We start from the raw sequence: 6000 nt of genomic DNA on the forward strand, positions 1-6000 counted from the left end.
TACAACAACAACACAAGCAACCATTAATATCTAGGAAATTACAACAGTCAACACTATGTCGTCTGATCCATGCATCATTTGGATGCAATCAATGTCGCTTTCAACTTCAACCCACGAATATACCGTTTCTCCAGTTTCAAATGAGATACTTCTTCTAAGCCTCTGAATCCTTCTGATGACTTCACCAAGTTCGTAATCTCCCTCTAACCAAGACATCAAGGACCTTTTTAGTTGGTCCAACGAACGGATGTTCTAAAATTTCATCTCCATTGGGGGTTTCACAGGCGAGAAAATAACATGCCCATCCCTTTTTAAGATTACTGGTTCAGGATCCGGGCGCCTTGATGATGTTCGCTGCCATGACGACGGTCTGGGGGATGCCATGAACTCAACTTGATAGAGAAAGTGATAGGAAATAGTGGTGAAGAAAATGCAAGGAAATAACACTTTATTTATAGGAAAAGATCTATGTTGTACACCAATGTACCTAACCCTAATTAGAGTCGCACTTGATTAATTAGTCTTAGGGGGAATTAGAGTTTGAATTAGGTCATAACTACCAAACTCTAATTATAACCGATCAATAAACCCTAATTATAATTGATTAATTAACCCTAACATGATTAACCCTAATTCTCCCAAAAATTTATAAATAATATTATTACTTATAAATTAAACTAATATATATATATATATATATATATATATATAATTTATATATATATATATATATATATATTATATAATATATATATAATATATATCTTGTGTATTTTACAAATATATACAAAATATTATTTATTTACATGTATATAAATTAAATTTTTTTCCAAAAATTTATAAATAATATTAATTACTTATAAATTTAATTAATATAAATTAATAAATTAATAAATTTAAAATAATTTTAAAAAAATTATTTATAAATAACATAATTTATATATATGTATTAATATAACTTAATTAATTTAAAATAATTTAAAAAAGATTTAAAAAAAAAAAGAAACAAAGGGTAGGCGCCACTCCTAGTGGCGACTTGCCCTACCCTTAAGGGTAGACGCCAACTAGGGTGGCGCCCATGGCAAAAATAGGGCAAAAAATGTTCATTTTTGTAATTTTTTTGAAAATAGGGATATTTTTGGAATTTTTAAAAAAAAATTGTATATTTAAAAAAAAACTTCTGCATAGTTTAACTTTGGCAACCAAAGTTGTAGCAAAAGTGATGCATAGGCTCCTGAAAGAAGATAATTATTAGTTGAAAACACTTTTACAAATACTGAATGATGTTGTTACCATAACATAATAGTTTAGGGACACAACAATACTTAATGGCATTTTACTATGTTTTTCGATATACAAACAATAACAACATTCACATATAACTCTTATATGTTGTGTGTATCACACGAACCTGTTGTCGTCGACAACTTACCCCTTGACTTAAAGTCCAACATCGTTTGGCATCTACAAAGGCTAGTTTCTTGTTCAGCAAAGTTCAACAACCAGTTGAATCTGTGAGTCACAAGATACCATTCAGGTCTTTCAGTGAGAATCCAGAAACCAACCTTTTTGTTATAATCCATAACTTATCTTTTTTTTCTGTGAGAAACCAGAACCTCTTCCTTGTTGTTATGTGAGAATCTTTAACTTTTCATTTTTGTTATGTGAGAATCCATAACGTATCTTTTTGTTCTATGAGAATCTGAAACCTTCCTTTTTTCATTACGTGAGAATCTATAACTTGTCATTACTGTTATGTGAGAATCCATAACCTATATTTTTGTTCTATGAGAATACAAAATATTTCTTTTTTGTCACGTGAGAATCTGTAACTTGCCCATTTTGTTTATGTGAGAATCCATAACCTATCTTTTTGTTTTGTGAGAATCTGGAACCTTTCTTTTTCGTTGCGTGAGAATCTTTAACTCATCATTTTTGTTATGTCATAATCCATAACCTATTATCATCGTTCTATGATAATTCGGTGCCACTTCATCTTTGTTACGTGAGAATTTGTAACATACCTTTATTGTTATATGAGAATCCGTAGCTGACCCCTTTATTCTATGAGAATCCATAACCTTTCTTTTTCGTTACGTGAGAATCTGTAACTCGTCATTTTTTTATGTGAGAATCCATAACCTATCATTATTTGTTATGTAAGAATCCATAACCTTTCTTCTTTGTTACGTGAGAATATGTAACTTGTCATTTGTATTATGTGAGAATCTATAACATATTACTTTGTTTTGTGAGAATCTAGAACCTTTTCTTTTTTCGTTATGTGAGAATCTGTAACTCGTGATTTGTGTTATGTGAGAATCCATAACCTAGTGCTTTTTTCTACGAGAATCCTGAACCTTTCAGTTTTTCATTACGTGAGAATTTGTAACTCGTTATTTGTGTTAAGTGAGGGTCCATAACCTAGTGTTTTATTTTATGAGAAGACAAAATCTTTCATAGTTTTCTACGTGAGAAGTTATAACTTACCTTATTGTTATGTGAGAAGCCATAACTTATCATTATCATTTTGTGAGAAACCGGAATGCTGTCATCCTCGTTATGTAATATGCCATAACATATTACCTCGTTCTGTGAGAATCTAGAACCTCTTCATTTTTGTTACGTGAGAATTCGTAACTTATCACCTTTTGTTATGTGAGAAGCCATAACCTATCATTATCATTTTGTGAGAAGCCAAAACTCATTACCTTTTGTTACGTGAGAATACGTAACTTACCTATCTTTGTTTTATGAGAAACTGGAACCTCACAACTCTTACCATTTTTTTACGTGAGAATATGTAACGTATCACCTTTTGTTATGTGAGAAACCATAACTCATTCAATTTTGTTATGTCAGAAGCCATAACCTATCATTTTTGTTTTGTGAGAAGTCAGAACATTTTCATTTTTGTTACGCGAGAACCTGTAACCTGTCTTCTTTATGTGAGAATCCATAACTTACTTCTGGTTCTATGAGAAACCAGAATGATTTCACCTTCGTTACATGAGAACCTGTAACTTACCTTGTTATTCTGTGAGAAGCCAGAACATTTTCCTTTTACATGAGAATTTGTAATCCACCTCTTACTCTGTGAGAATCCACAACTTACCAATTTTACAAATATTGCAAAATACCCTTTGGTTCGTTCTGTGAGAAGTCAGAACTAACCACTTTTCTTAAAGTATACCTAGTGAGTCATTTCACTTTACCTCATTTTATCCCCTAGCAGATCTCATTTAACAGTCATCTTCGTAATCCCCAAAGAGTCTGCATTGCATATCCGTAATAAGTTCATAACATCTCATACCATTGCATTTCATTCTTTCAATGGACAAAATTTGGATCTTTAGTATTTAAATATCTTCCACCGCGATCATAAGAAGATTGATGTCATATATATCATCTGGTTGAAGATATTTAAATATGGGCAGTTGTCATACCCCAATTTTGTCCCACCGTGTATTTTTTTCACGGTACTGATTACATTCATCTGCATCCACATTTACATTCATAATAAGCCATTTGACCTCTGGCCATGGGCATTTGTGTTCAGAATTTGTATGACCTTGTGCTTTAATGCCCTCGGTGCATCATAAGTCATATAGCATTATTCTTTCCTTCAAATATTATTTGTCATGTTCCATTTTTAGTCGACTGAAGCATATACCATTTCATGCATGTGTGTGCCTTTTGCACTTCTCCTTTGGTCATTTGTTTTGCCCTTTGTCCTTTGGTTTTGATTTATTAAAGATCTAATTTTTTTTTTGTCTTTTAATTCATAAGATTTAAAAACGGGGGAACTTGCCATTAGAAGTGTCTTGTGGTGGTTTTAAGTCATTTGGTCCATTTTCATTGTTTTAAAAAAGGTTCTTCTACACTTTGCAACATTTTGCATAATATAAAGAATTAATAAAAGAGGAGTTTTTTTAAAAAAATAATCTAATTTGAGAATGGCATTCTATACATTCATGATTGAATACAAAGAATACACAAGATTTTTCTATTTACGTTTCTTAAGAAAGGTACAAAGAGTTTTTCGTTCTTTAACGATAACACAAAAAGATCCAAAAGATCAAAGTAATACGGATAAGTTTATTTCCAATAATAATTCACAAAAAAATACAAGTGAGACAATTTGTCGAATATTTAGTGTGCAATCAATAATGTTCGAATTTCTATATGATATTGTTGTTCTAGAAATCCAATCACAACCAAATGATTTATGATCTACACAACAACACCAATTTCAAAATATGTTCAAAATTATGATCCAAACAAAATTGATCAAACGATCAATGTAATCAACAATTTGCTAATTAAAAATAAAATAGAGAGAGTATACAAAGATTTGTTTAGGCAGTTTCCCAATCGACTTTGCTATAGGTACGTCTGTCCTCAATTCGAATTCAAATTGAGATATTATATTATATCTTACTTTGCAAATTTCTGAGTACAAGAGATAAAGAAATCTAACCCTACAAACCCTAAGTTTGATGTTGATTCAGCCACCTCCAAAACCCTTGATCAAAGATTGATCAAGTAACCAATAAGGTCGCTTCAATTCACCGTTCTGACACTAATTCTTTGAACGAAGCCCTTTGTTCTTCGAAGCTTTCACTGGGTCGAATTAATTCCAAGCGCACACTTGTTGAAACCCAAGATTTACGAATGTGATTCACCGTTCAACGCTACTCCTTTGCCCAAAAACCTCTCATTCTTCAAAGACTTAACTAGGTCGGATTCGGATTGCGTAATCTTATCCAAAACCTTCAAACCCTAACGATCTTGAAGGAAAATCACACCTTGGTTTTCTAATTTGAAATCCTCAAAATTCTCAACCCAATATCAAAGGTACAAACAACCTAATTGGACGTTATCAACCATAATCTAGATGGAACATAATCAAGAAACCATTATGTGTAGTTTGATTGTGTGTATGCATATAAGAGAGATTAAAGATGATGAGAATGCTTTGAAATCCTGATTTCGTATAGGTCTACTCACTTGAAACCTTACTATAAAATGATGCATGTACCAAGTATATATATGTAAACATGTATGAAGCAAAACGAATGCTAAAGAAATAGAAAGAAAAAAAATCAAGATTTTTGATCTATAGGTCGACGTATAAAAGTCATGAGCCAACCTGTACATGTTGTGTGCTGCCTATGTGCGGACCTGAAGAGAACTTACAGGCTTTAATACTGCAGCATGGGTGTCGACCTATGCATCGTATGTGTCGACCTGTAGTAGAAAAAAATTCTTCTATAGGTCAACCTATAATCGTATGTGTCGACCTGTAGACAGTTTTTCTTCTATAAAGCGTATGTGTCGACCTATAGGCATTTTTTCATTCAAAAATGAATCTTTGATGCACAACAATTTCTTGATGCATAAATCTTTCCTAAACCATTTTCAATCATGTTATCATGCTTCCTAATGCAAAATACACAACTAGACTCAAGTTGGTACCGTCTAATGTACATAAACGCTAAAGTATCATAATTTTAACATCATACAAAATATATCTAAACGGAAAATTGCACTCACAATTGACTCATGTCATACAAAAATTTCCCTCACCAAAACTTTGCTCAACTCCCAACCAACTCAGCAAAGCTCTCACCTAAAAGCCACTCATGTTCATCATCAGAACTTGAGCTTTCTTAGAGCTAGGACCACCCTCATATGACACTCACTCACCAGAGAACAAAGCAAAGCAGGAGAAAGGGGGAAGAAAGAGAAGGTCATGAGCGAACAAAAATAACACGGCAGAGGATAAAGAAAATAATTCAACAGCTTAAAGATGCTCAAGTGTCAAAGTAGGAGTTCTAGTGATGGCTTTGGATCATTACATGATTGTGCAGAGATAGGAACCTTTTTTTCCATTGATTTGAGTTTTATAATGTGAAGGAACTCGTCTTTGGGAATAACCATTCAATAAAGGGATAATGAGATTTGGAAGAGAGAAAAAAAACTACATGAAAATATATG

This window comes from Lathyrus oleraceus, chromosome 4 (genome assembly GCF_024323335.1).
Source record: "Lathyrus oleraceus cultivar Zhongwan6 chromosome 4, CAAS_Psat_ZW6_1.0, whole genome shotgun sequence".
Classification (NCBI taxonomy): domain Eukaryota; kingdom Viridiplantae; phylum Streptophyta; class Magnoliopsida; order Fabales; family Fabaceae; genus Lathyrus; species Lathyrus oleraceus.